This window comes from Papilio xuthus, unplaced genomic scaffold (genome assembly GCF_000836235.2).
Source record: "Papilio xuthus unplaced genomic scaffold, Pxut_1.1 DF825928.1, whole genome shotgun sequence".
In the NCBI taxonomy this organism is placed as follows: Eukaryota; Metazoa; Arthropoda; class Insecta; order Lepidoptera; family Papilionidae; genus Papilio; species Papilio xuthus.
The window spans coordinates 6520752-6535691 of NW_013532721.1; the positions used below are offsets into that span (position 1 = coordinate 6520752).

General features: G+C 32.6%; 1 protein-coding gene across 1 annotated transcript in view; it reads left to right on the plus strand.

Moving 5' to 3' along the window:
• Positions 1–1479: 1479 nt before the first annotated feature.
• Positions 1480–14940, plus strand: part of LOC106125502 (NACHT domain- and WD repeat-containing protein 1) — a 29485-nt gene continuing 16024 nt past the window's right edge. Inside the window, exon 1 of the mRNA XM_013322733.1 lies at positions 1480–1711. The gene's annotated coding sequence lies outside the window, so the exon portion shown is untranslated. The remainder of the gene's footprint in view (positions 1712–14940) is intronic.

Genomic DNA, 14940 nt, shown 5'->3' on the forward strand with positions numbered 1-14940 from the left:
AAACGTTCATTTCAGAAAGCAAAGAACGAAAGTGGGAGTTACCGTGACATGAATTCTCCATTTGTAGCATTACAGATTTATGAATACAAAACTTTTAGTTTTACTTCAAAAATATTTTATTTTCACACGTTTTTTTTTAAATATCCTTTTCTTTTTGTGTTAAATATAAAATGAAACTTGTTTTATTTGGAAGTGATTAAACTTTTCCAAATATATCTTACTAATATTATAAATGCTGTGAATGTTTAGATGGATGGATGGTTTGTTTAAAGGTATCTCCGGAACGGCTGCAAACTTTAAGAAAATAGTCTTGTAGAATACATAGGCTACTGATTATCTTTTTTTAAATCCCGCGCGGACGGAGTTTCGGGCGACAACTAGTACATTATAACAATCAGAAGCCTTAACGACAAAAATTAAACAAATCATTCATTATTGTATTGAGATTTCGTAATTAAATTAATACATATCGTTTTAAATAATGCAACGCTTTCAAAACAATGCGATACATAGATTGCTTTACATATACAATATTTAGTATAAAAATATATATAATAAGGACCCGATACAAAAGGCAGTTATACTAGAAACCGCGCGCATCGTGAGAAGGTTCCTGTCTCTGCAGCCCTGACCACTGGTTGTTTGAGTCATGGGATTCCGCAGTCGGTGGTGTTCTCTTTTTAATATAATATGTTTTGTATATATAATATATTGTATATATTATATATATATATATATATTTTATATGAAATGTATTATATTAGAAATGTGATAAATAAATGTATATGAATATATAATAATATTCTTTCCCACATAATTCTTTAGTAGTTGGTTTAATATTTTCCGCCCTTGAGATATACATATCTCAAGGCGACAAATATTTCATTCCGGATATATCCACCGACAAAATATTATGATTGAGCGATATTGAGCACCACCCATAGGGTAAACGAGAAGGAGTGGTTATTTATCTGTTATATTATCATACTCATATTATATTATATTAGTACAAAAAATTTATATTACAATTCTATACACTAATACGTGGTAAATGCTAATTTCAAAAAATAAATAAAAACAATTTCACTCTAAAATTCTTTAAAAAATATTTTGAAGCTGAAATATTTTTCGGTTGGATACATCTATTACTATTAATCATAATTAACTTTGTTAGGAAATACAAAATTTAATCTTTATTGAAGAAATCACTAGACCCAATTCAACAAAATATTGATAATTTTCGTTGATTTTTTTCAGGTAGACACATTTATTTTCAAAATTTTTTAAGAAGTAGTTGACAAATGTGATGTAAAAAGCGTTTGAAGATTGGTAACAAGCGGCGGAAGATACGTGGAGAGCGGAAATTAGCGGAATGTAAGGTATCGCTCGTATCAGCTATGGCTAGGGCGGGCGGCGAGGCGGCGAGGCTCGGGCCGGGCGCGTCCCGCACCTTACCGCAGTCCACTGTCAGCTACGAAACGCGCCGCACGCGCTACGCCGCTGTGTTTCGTAACCCCAAATTGTAGCACATAATTATGAATTAAAACATCGCTTTAAATTGTTCTATCAGTGACTGACTCAAACAATAAAACTTATTTTGTTTTCGTGTGATTTTTTTTTATTATTTTTGTGAACTAACTAACTATTTAGTGTTTGAAATAACTGTTTTGTGTGGGAAGATATATTTATTCTTACATTTTGATTGATAGAGGTAAGTTATGCACTTTGTTGATGTTATTATGAAGTCATTAATTTTTTATTAGAATTAAAAATTTAAAAATATATAAGCAAAGCGTTGGTTTTAAGAGAGTCTAAAATCCTTTTATTTCAGAAATAAAAACTCGTTTTGTATTGAAAGTAATCTTAAATCTAATTTCTTTAATCTTTATCTTTATCTTTATCTATAATCTTTATCTTTTTCGTTAAATTATCTTCAATTTAAGTTATTAAAACTATTCCTTTTACTTTAAAACCTATTTTACTTAGTTTTAAATTCCAAAAACCTTCTACTGTATTTTTTAAGTCTTATGAATAATGATGTAAGTAATAAAAATGTCGCTCATAAATTATAAAGGGTAAAAGTAACTTATTTAATTACATTGAAAAGGGTTTAGTTTAATTTTCTCATACGTATGAAAAATTATATTTTCATTCTGCAAAAAATGACCTACATTTTTTTCTTTATAATATTTAGGTTGTGCAAAACTTTTATTTTTCAATATTATTTGAAACAAAAGTATGCTGCTTTTTTGGTGTAAAGTTGAAGCATTGTGAGGTTAATTATAGTATGGATTAATAAGGAGTAAAAGACTCTAGTTAGTAATTGTCTTTAATCTAGTGCGTCCAATCATCGTCCCTGATTTTTTACACACTCTGTAGTTAACAGAATGCTCTTTCCTTTCTTTCTTTTCATTTTGTCTTGAAAATGAATGGATGGTAAGAAGAGAACAAAGGAAGTAAATATCTACGCTAGGCGTTGTTGTATTTCTCTACTTCTTTCTTCTAAGAAAAATTAATAATCTAAAAGTAAATCGATATGACTCCCGGAGATCACCGACATCAAGGGGATATTGGTATTCTTCGGAGAGTTGGGTTGGCTGGAGTGAGTCCAGGTCCTGCTCACACGCAAAATACACCCTACTCGTGGGATTGCGAAAATCGAGCCTATACAGCTAATTTAATAATAGTGACTCGATAACCAACTGATTTATCGAATATTTAATTTTGTGAATACAAAATATGATAACTTATCTTATGATTTAAATCTGATCAATAGTATTATTGTTTTATGGAGATTTTGATGGTGTTTTCCTGTGATTTACGCGATTCCTTTATACTTTACTTATATTTATTAATTATCAGAAGTCGGGAAATGTAATGTTATCTTGTATATAAAATTCTCGTGTCACAATTTTCGTTCCCATACTGCTCCGAAACGGCTTGACCGATTCTCATGAAATTTTGTGAGCATATTGAGTAGGTCTGAATCGGCCAACATCTATTTTTAATCCCGCGCGAACGGAGTCGCGGGCGACAGTTAGTAATATAAAATATTATAAATGTAACATGTGCAGAGATATAGACGAGGGTCAAATCAAGTAAATATGAAGTAATATAAAACTGTTTATTATGAATAGTTCAAAGAACATTCAACAGACGATGAAACAGATGGTTCTCGTTTACTTGCTGACGGGATAATTTAGAGTCGGATAAAATGTAGCAATTCTTTACGTCTGCATGGTTAATGTATTTAAAGACGTTTCCGTGGAGCCTTGTCAAAACTGTAACCGTGAAATTCGTCTGACGTGACAATTGTAACACAACGTTGTTTGTATTTTTTTAAAGACTAGTTCTCGCCCGCGACTTCGTTCGCGCGTAATAAAGGATATAATTATTAGCCTATTTGTTTTTCCAGACTATGTTCTACGTCTATGCCAAGTTTCAGCGAGATCCATTCAGCCTTTTATATGGGAAAAAGGGTTGTTTTTAGGGTTTTCCCGGCAATAATTCGTATTTTTTTTACCTTTTAAACCTTCCCTAGACCTTCACGATCGTTTCAAGAACGTGATAAGATAAATCCGTTCAGCCGTTCGCGAGTTTAACCGAGACCGATGAACAGCAATTGATTTTTTTTAAATAACATGTTTATATTTAAGTGTGTCGGAAACTTGCCTAAACATTTACATGGCTATTAGCATTTGAAATGTTCTTTTGTTATTAAGATAAGCGATATTGCTCTCAAATAGCGTAACCGAAGGCTTCCAGCAACTAAATATTTGTAAAGAATCTCTGTCTTTTTCAAAAAGAATGAGCGAGATGACATTATATTTTGTGCTTGCGTTGACTCAGTGGAAACACATTATAGCAAATACAAAAGCTGTCGCTTGCCTTCTGTCGATAAAATCAGCCGTTTTCAAAAATAGTTCTCTTGTTATTTTTAAATGTATGTCCTTTATTGATTCATATTTCATTGTTAGCTGTTATTTGTGAGCCTTCTGATCTTTCAATGCAAATATCGTTTTAAATAAGCCACATGTTTATTGATTTAAAAACTAAATTTAGGTCACATGTTTTGGTCCGTTCTAAATAAGGTCGCTTGTACACGATGGCTAATCTGTATCTATATTAGCTGTATACCGCGACTCCGTCCACATGAAGTAAAAAAATATGCCTATGTTTTTCCAGAGTATGCTCTACATTTATGTCAAAAATTACAGAGATCCATGCAGCCGTGCTGGAGATACCATGTAACAAACATCCATCCATACACAATTTTGCATTTATAATATTAGTTTAATCATGATCCGTAAAATACATATTTACGACTTTATTGTTCTATTATAACGAAATGCGTAAACGCACGATTCCTACCAATATATTTTGGATTCACATATTATCTAGACGCCTTATCATAGTTTAAATATATGATAAATGATAAGTCACGTTACAAATGTGTGCACTATTTTGTAACTATGAGTCCGTGATTGATAATTAGATTGCAAATATTTGTGACATGAGATGCATACGTTTGACGTCATCGGTTAGAAACATGTTATTAAAGATAAACAAATTGAATGATGGAGTTTTTCGATTACTATATCATTAATTTGTAATTTATATAAACAATATTAGCTGTAGCCCGCGACTCTGTCTGCGCCGTATTAAAAAATAGTAGCTGATTCTCAGACCTACTCAATATGCTCACAAAATTCGGAGGAGTATGAGAACGAAAATTGTGACATGAGAATTTTATATATAAGATTTGGAAAGCATAAAAAGTCTCATGGCTTATGTGAAATATTTTTGAAACATTGACTTTGTTCTGTTACATTGGTCCTCACATGTCATTTACTCTTTCTTATGTATTCACGCTTTAACATAGACTTTAATTTTGATAATTTTAATACATAATATAGAGAAATCGGTAATCTTACTAATATTATAAATGCGAATGTTTAGTTTAGATGGATGTTTAAAGGTATCTCCGAAGCGGCTGAAGGGATCTTGCTGAAATTTGGCATAAATATAGAATATAGTGTGGAAGAACACATAAGCTATATATTAAGTATGTATAAAACTTACATCGAATGGAAAAGGGGTTATAAATTATATTTCTTCTGTATGTTCCATATTTCTTTGTTAAAAAATTTACGATAACATTTTTATAGGTTATCATAAACACCCAATAAAACAATAAAATATTAACGATACTAAATCTTGAAAGTAAACGGCTAAAGTGATAATAAAACGTTCTTGAAAATTGCTAACAACCAAAGTTTCCTTCCACGATGTCGTGTTTTTACTTTTTTATTACCAAGGAAAGAGTCAAAGTTCACAAGGTAACTAATCTTGTAGTCATTGCATTACGTAACTAGTTGAAAAAAAAACGAATAGCTATCTAGATTACTTAGAAATTGACGATAAAAACATATAATGCAGTCATAATCATTTGCGGTTACCGAAAAGCGTTGATTTAGCTATGTGTTCACTAAGGAATTGTTTAAATAATCATTAAGCGACCCTAAGTGTGGCAGTAATACAAGATAGGTATTTTCTTCTCCTTTTTCCTGCAATAAGCTACATATTAATTTCCTGGATTACATTGCGTCGTTGCTTTGTGAATGCCTCTGACATAAATCGGATATTTTCTATAGCTTTGTTCTACACTTACAAAGGAAGACAAATAAGAAGCTCTCTCCATGTTTTTCTATGACTATTTCACGACTATTTAATAGTAATCTTATATATAAAATTCTCGTGACACAATTTCCGTTTCCATACTCCTCCGAAACGGCTTGACCGATTCTCAAGAAATTTTGTGACCATATTGAGTAGGTCTGAGAATCGGCCAACATCTATTTTTAATCCCGCGCGGACGGTGTCGCGAGCGACAGCTAGTCTAGTTATAAAGAATTCTACAACTAATGCTTTACGATCGATTCTTAGTTGATGTAAAATAATCGGGCAAGTAAGTGTTAAAAATAGTCTACATCCTCCTCATAATTTAATATCACGGAGATGTCAACGTTAATTATCTACGCTTGAATAATTGTTAATAATAACTTTACTGAAATCAAATCTTACTTAAATTTTAAATGCAAATGTTTAGATGAACAGATGGATGGATGTTTGTTTGAAGGTATCTCCAAAACGGCTTAACGGATCTTTAGGAAATTTGGCAGATATGAACATAATCTGGAAGAAAACATAGGGTACTTGTTAAGTTTTTTTTTAAATTTCGTGCAGACAGAGTCGCGGATGACAGCTAGTCGCTTATAGTTTTGAAATTAAGTTTTCAACTTGTATTTAAACTAATAGGTTTCAACTTCAAGTACGTGTAATTATAATTTTCAATAAACACGTTATAAATACGTATACCAATATTGATCGTTTCTTATCTTTATAACATACGGCATATTTGCCGCCGTAAAACTATGACCTCGTTAGCCGCTTAAGGGAAACAAACGTGTGTTTACATATTTTAAATATGGAAATTGTGCAGCGCTCCGTCGTCCAGACGAGCTTTTTTATGAAGCTTGCAACGTAAAAGCTTTTACTTGTTTTCAAATCAATTTGCATCGCATTGAAAGAATGTTTTTAAAAATGTATAATAGTCTATTTGCTTATTGCAATTCTTTAAGTATTCCGTCTCCATTTCTCTTTCTTGTGACGATTTTTATCATATTCCTTTGTAATTTACGTGTAATTTTTCACTATTTTTGGAAATATCTTACTAATCTTATAAATACTAATGTTTAGATGGATGGATGAATGTTTGTTTGAAGGTATCTCCAGAACGGCTGAACTGATGTTGATGAAATTTGGCATACATATAGAACATAGTCTGAAGGAACACATTGGCTATTATTAATTTTTTGTTCCGTACCGACAGAGTCGCGGGCGACAGCTAGTTACTATATAAAGGCATCTAAAGAAACGATTGTTCTGTTAAATTAATCAATCAACATTTCTAATCAGGCAATCAGCTTTCGTCTGCATCGATTTAAATGTTTTATTCTCATCCAAGTTGGTATATTTAGCATTAGCGAGGCATTCGGAAAGAATCACGGCCGGGGGCGTATAAATAAATAATCGAGTGAAATGGCGCACCGGATTAATTATGTATCGAGACTCTGGAATACCAAAGAGATCACGACCGTTTCGGCTCCCTCGTTCTTGTAATCGATACGAACCAAAGGAGGGCAACCTCAGGTAGAACGTGTTATAAAAGCTTCTAACATTTTTACCTTTCAGTACTTCGCTAGGGGTGTTAGTAGCGTAATTAATTCAAAGAATAGCACATTGCGAATAAATTCACATATTGATTACACGAAAAAACATGATATGAAATAGTTTGTCATGTTATTATACTTGCGCAAAATATTTTTTAAACAAATATATTACATAGAAGTAGAAGTTAAAAATCTTAAAGTGCGTTTCTAAGACCAAAATCCCTTTTAGACATATTGTTGTGTCAAAGATACAACAAGAAATACAAATATTTTGGTTTTAGAAACCAATGGTTAATTCATTTTTTTATGTTTCGATATTCTTTGTATGTATTTATTATATTCCTACGTATGAGGTGTTGTTACTCGTAGCTTTTTTCTATAGAAATTAACATGCGCGAAAACAACTAGAACATCGCTATGGAAATTTCATAATTTAATAACACGAAATCACGCATACATTGACGTTCAGACGAGCGTAGAATAATAACACACACCTCGATACGGCACAGAATTTCCGACGAAAATTGGAACAAAAGATAATAAATATATAGTGAACAATAATTTTTGCTATTCTAATACATCACACAATTATCGATTTAAATCAATACAATGAATAAAAATGGAGTGTCTATATGTTATCTATATATATAAAAGAAAGTCGTGTTAGTTACACTACTTATAACTCAAGAACGGCTTTACCGATATGCCTGAAAATTGGTGAGGAGGTAGCTTAGAACCAGGAGACGGACATAGGATACAATTTTTTTTTAGAATTTATGCCTTTGAGAGCAGCTTTTTATTTAACTTACTAATATTATAAATGCGAATGTTTAGATGGATGTGATGTGGATTGATGGATGGGTGGGCTACGCTAATTAAGTTTTTTATATATCCACAAGGACGGAGTCGCTGGCGACAGCTAGTTATATAATAAATTCATGAACATGTTGTATCTACGTTGCTTATAATGAAATTCCAATTTTATTAAAATATTTGTATGTCTCATCTATCTGTAAGTTAACGTTTGCTATAAACAATCTTCAACGGCTGAACCGATTTTGATGAGACTTTCACGGTAATATAGCTGATGTGTGCGGGAATAACTTAGGCTTAGTTATTTTAATTCTGCGTCAACGAGGTCGCAGGGAAACGCTAGTTTACTAAAAAAAACATGGTTGTTGTAATATAATTATTTATACGTCAAGTATGACGTTTGAATCGATTCTATAACGTACTTCAAAAATGATTTGACAATTACTTTCGATAAGTCACGTGATTGTCACGCGTCAGTTCTATATATTTTTGAAGTTGGAAGGAATCGTTTCGAAGCGATTGCATTTTGTTTAGCCCCGCAGACTTTTAATTTGAATCGACGTCAACAAGTATACGTAAGAGTCGTCCCTGGCTATGTTTGAACATGGATTCACGCACTATTCTAACTTTGCTCTTGTTATCACCAAACAAATACAAGATGTACTAATCTAATGGAGTCTCGTCGGAGGAAATGTTAACATGATTACATTAAATGTTATCTCCTATTTACAACTAGTCTACTTTATGAGGCCACAAATACGACATAGATTTAATATTCTACATATAAAACATAATCTTACTAATATTATAAATGGGAATGTTTGAATGGATAGCTGTTTGTTAGAAGGTGCGAAACGGGTGCATGGATCTCGCTGAAATTTGGCATAGATGTAGAACATAGTCTGTAAGAACACGGAGGCTACTAATTAAGTTTTTTACTTCCCGCTGACGGAGTCAAGGGCAACAGCTAGTAATTTATATATAAATTTCACATATCACAGTGTTAGGTGTACTCTGAAACGGCTTGGCCGATTTTTATGAAAATTTATATGCATATTAAATAGGTCCATGAATCGGCTTCTAACTATTTCAACCCGCGCGGACGGAACAGCTTATTTTAACTATATAAATGAGACAATTGAGGCAAACAAAAACAATTTCCCCCCCCCCCTCCTACTGTTAAATAGTTTTCAAATTTAATTTGACTAAACTCTCATATTAAAATATCAACGTAATTTCACTTGCAGACTATTCTAAAGTTTTAATATAAAGTCCATTAGTTAAAAGCTTTAATGAAATGAGGTCTTAAGTTGTTTTGGGAATCTTTGTTTCGTAGTAAATTATAAAAGATAATTAATTAACAGGCTGAGCGTAGGATGTCATTGTGTAGGATGAAACACAAAGCGTTGCTAATTACGAACTAATAATTATAATTTGTTACTTAATTATTTTAATGATAAGATAAAAATAATTTCCTAATTTGTAAGACGTCGGCGGCTCAGTGGTCAAGCACTTGATTTGCAATCTGCAGGTCCTGGGTTCGAATCCCGCCATCTACTAATGTGTGTTTCGATTTCCGATTTATATATGTACATTTATCCGACGTTCTTACGGTGAAAAAAACATCGTGATGCCAACCTGCACATATCTGAGAAGAAATTCAAAGATATGTGTGAAGTCAACCAACCCGCACTTGGCCAGCGTGGTTGACTATGGTCTAATCACCCCTAACTTAGGGTAGGCTTCAAGCCCCTCGGTGGGGATGTATAGTGAGCTTATGATGATGAATTTGTAATCAATGTAAGTATTCAAATATTATTTTGGTAGAAGGATTTATACTAGGAAGGAGTGAAAACGGACGGATGAATTTCTGAAGTAAGTTTCTTTCGGCAGTGCAAGAAAGTTATATGTTATAATTAAAGTTATGATAAACTAGTTGTCGCCTGCGACTTCGTCTGCGCGGAATTTAAAAAAAAACATAATATTAGCCTATGTGTTCTTCCTAACTATTTCCTATAAGTACGCCAAATTTCATCGATATCCGTTCAGCCGTTCTGGAGATACCTTCAAACAAACATCCATCCAAACCTTCGGATTTATAATATTAGTAAGATTAAGAAAATAATAGTGTTTTTTTACGTATTTTGGTTACATAATTCGGTTTTTATGTAAAGTAAATGTATTAGTGCCGGTTGTTTGAGCGGCAAGGCGTGTGATACACTGACTTATTTAACGCACGAGTTGTCATACAAGATCTTTCTACCTCTCGGTATTTTGGAATATTTATATTTGCCTTACGTGATCAGACTATCAAAAAGTTAACATGCCTTTTTGCTATACCAAAGGATAAAAAAATTAAAAGGTTTTTCTTTTTTCAAATTCTTGGGCACCTTAAATTACTCAAACTTTCGTGAGACATTATTAAAAACTTATATAAAAACGGTTAAAACATTCACGAATGTTCGTCCAGTGGCATCAGTGAACGAAGCGTCCACGAAATAATACCGGTCCCTCTCACACTGATGAAGGGCCCCGAAGGGCCTGACGATGGGTTCGAAATTAGTGAACATACGTGAGTGTTTTAGCCGTTTTTATATAACTTTTTGGATACTTAGGTTCTGTGAATATCTGCCAAAAAGTTTCTAATTAGCTTCTAGTGATTATAGAATTTTAAATGTAAATATTGACTCGTAGAAACGCATATGTGTATAATTCGGTAAAGAAAAGAAACATTTCTTACAAACACGCATAACTGTAGTACAACAGTTTGACGTTACTATGTTATTCTTATCCAGTTTTTTCAAAGCTACTATAATAATGAATATCAACAATGTTATATAATGCTATGAGATGTGAAGCATAAACTATGTGCGTAATGTTAACGAAAACGTTAAAATTCTATTTTTGTTTTATAGACCGCTACATGCGTCCCGTGAATCACGTACGTGGTGAAATGCGGATTTGAAAAAATGTTGACAACTTGATATAGTGTTTTAAAAACACTTTTTGCATGAAATTGAATTAAAGTTTTATTTATGAAAAGCCATCGCTTGTGACTCCGTCCGCGCGTAATTAAAAAAAACATAATTTTTAGACTATGTGTCCTTTCAGACTATGTCCTACATCTGTGCCAAATTTCAGCTATTAAGAGGTTCTGTAGATACCCTCAAACATCTATCCATTCGTCCATCCATCTAAACTTTCGAAATCAACAACAAACATTAACTATTTAATTTAACATAGAAGAGATTGTAGCCCCGCGTTTGTGTTGGCACGTCAAGCAAAAGTTATCTTCATGCTAAATCAAATTTCTGAATATGACGCCGATGGTAAGGATAATAAAACGTAGTAAAGATGTTCGCACTTCAGTAGACGTGTGATGTCAGTAATGACGTATTCCTGTCTATAAATCTATCATTGCTTTGAAAGCATATCATTTTATAACGTATTGCGTATTTCATCCATAGTACACGCACGTACGAAGTCTTCGGAGCATATGCGCAAACATAGATGTGTGTACTTCCACTTAGTATTTTTATACTAAATAGTAATGTAAACACAGTAATTTAACTAATATTATAAATGCGTATATTTAAATGGATGGATGGATGATGAACCTAGTCTCTAATATAAAAATCATACTCTATTCATAATCAGTGGTCCCAGTACGAATATTTGTGACACTCGCTATTGTATAATCATCGACAAAATTTGTATTAAAAATGCAGCGCCCCTATTAGGCGTAAAAACGAAAGCCACGCTTGTTATATAGCTGTTTTTTTCTTAGTTTAAGCCATGTGGTTATTAAAAACAGTAATAAAGATAATGGAACCTTTATTTGCGAGAACTTATAACATGCGAGCAGTTAGCGTGGTTAAGTACGCTTACAAAATTTATTATTTAGGGCCTTATTTGCTCGTGTATTCACGAAATGGGTATTCCCCAATGTACAAACGTATCGTTATCACGAAACGTCCAAACTGTGTCCCCAATTTTCTTTGCAAAGTTTTCACTCAGTCTTACAACAAAGTAAATTTACATATTCGAGCATGAAACTTTTTAAATTCTGATTAAATCTTCACAATTCACGAATAATTTCAAATGTTTTTGTAGCGAAAGACTTGCGAAGCAACTTGATTTTTTAATATTTGACAATGACAATTAGCGTTATGTTCTTTAAGCTAAAATCTATATTCGATCCTTAAGATCACTTCGCAAATTATAATTATTTTGTATACATTATCATCATCATCATCCTGTATCTACCCACAGGTGGGCATATCACTTGCCCAATGAGGTCATTGTATTGACTGTTTCAATTAGTAAGACTTACATTATTACATATTGTTGTCCCTGTTTTTTAAAATAAATAAATAAATAAAATAACATTTAATACTTTCAATATCACAACACAATAAGCACAAACAGCTCAAAAATAATAATAAAGAAATAACACATAAAAACATAACATTAGCAAGAAACAGGAAATACATATATACAAAGAGTGTTGCAATGCTGACCGGATAAGGTTTCACTCAGCTTTGTATGCTGGGTGTTCCTCTCGGGAACACTCAGCGCTGAAGATGATGTAAGGGATGACAACATAAATGTGCCAATGCAGTAAGGTTCTGTGGTAATAAAGAATCAATAGTCATCTATTCTGTGGAAATTGGGAGGTAACAATTGTACTGTGGAATGATCTCGTCGGCGCACCTGTTGCGGGCCGCGTATCGATCCGCCCTCGCGTACCCGACCATTGTTTTACAAGCTCGCCTTATGAAACTTACTCGTCTATTTTAAGCTTGTATTTGCATTTCAATAACTCGGACGCGGCTGCTGCTTTTGTTTGGCAATTGTTTGCTTTTAAATCTACCGCAATATACACGCTACTAAAAAATAAGCTCATAATAACAATATAATATTTATTATTAAAATATTACCAGTGTAAGCGTAGTAGAGCGTTTGTAGCTCAGTAGTTAAACACTTAACTTTCAATATGCAGGCCATGGGTTCGAATCCCGCCATGGCCTATACCCATATCTCAGAGTAGGCTCCAAGCCCCTTAGTGGTGACGTGTAGTGAGCTGATGATGAAGTGTTGAAAATGCTGTAATTCACTAACCGTGGGATTCCACTGTCAACGTTCAAATAAAAACATATCACGTCTCTCAGTTTCTTAGAAAAAATCGTAACTTATTATTATTTACGGTTATTTGAAATTAAAATCATCATACCGTTTTTGGTATTGCAATGCCGTGTACAAATAAAATTCATGTTATTATTTAAGGTTAAAGACAAATATAATATTTCTATTAATAAAATACACTTCTATAAATTAAGATAAATGTTTATTAAGGTTTGCGAGGCCGTAACAAAATATTACTTTTGCTGCCCTTTTGGTTTTGCAAATACGATACAAGGTAAACGTATCCTTTTGACTGACCTTTGGTTCTTCAAACACGAAATCGTACAGTAAATATAATGAAGAAATTTCATTTGAATTGTATTCCTTTAAAATTACGGTGGATTATATTTTCTTTGAAAAGTACACAGGGTGATGTGAAATCTAAAATGATGTAAATTTGGAGTTAAAATAAATGTTGTAAATTATTTTCTATTAAGGAATAATAAATGTAAAGTTAAGGAAGTCCTATAAGAAAATCATCAGATCGCAAACCTCAAGATAATTGAGGATGCAAATAAAAATCTAATTAAATTTATCTTTTATTATATAATTTATTTTTCTTTACTTCGTTCGTTATTTTAGAATTGTCTGAGAAAGAAATCTTATTTAAGTTCCATTGAGATCGGTCTTAGTTGTTGAGTTGGCCTTTCATTCATGTCGACAATGACGTGCTTCAATACGCGCCTCAAGAAAGGCCCGGTACAATGTACTTAATGCCATTCAAGTACTCTTGAAACTCAGCAAAATTTCACAAGTGTAACTCGACCTACAAGTCTCACAATCTTTTTACGTTGACTGCTAGATTTTGTACATTGTTCAATAAGACAATGTACTTGCCTTGGACAAAAGGTTAAAAGATTACAAAGGTTTTTATTATTGGCTTTACCAATAATTGAACTTGAATACCGACTTGAAAATAATTTTATCTTACTTCTTATCTTACTAGTATTATTAATGCAGAAGTTTAGATAGATGGATGGATGTTTATTAGAAGTTCCAGAACGGCTGCATGGATCTCGCTGTAATTTGGCATAGATGTAGAATATCGTCTGGAAGGACACATAGACTACTAATAATTTTTTTTTAATTCCGCGCTGACGAAGTCGTGGGCGACAGCTAATTTAGTAACTAAATGTATAGATATGTTAAGACTGAAATCAATAACATGTATAACTACGTTCTATTTTTAAATCATGTAGCCTGTCCTTGTACTGTTTACAGTAACCGTAACAAGTAAATAAAACAATCTTAGTAAAAGTTAACCTAATTATGGCTTTAACATAATGTAGATATCCTCTATATGTAATGTTGAAAAAACATAGCAGTTACGAGTTAGATAAAGATCAAAATAGTCCAACAATTCTGTTCATTACTTTCCGTATTCAATTACTTTTGGCCCATTCTTTGTGTTTTCGTTGTCTGTAATATCGAACTTGCACGTGAAATCTAATCCAGCCTAAGAATATTTAAGCTTGTATATATTAAACATAACATACATATAATATATTAAACATATACACACTGTAACCCGCGACTACGTTCGCGCGGAATTAAAAAAAAAACTTAATTAGTAGACTATATGTTCTTCAGACTATGTTCTATATGTATGCCAAATTTCATCGAGATCCATTCAGCCGTTTTGGAGATATCTTCAAACAAACATCTATCCCTCCATCCATCTAAACATTCGCATTTATAATATTAGTAAGGT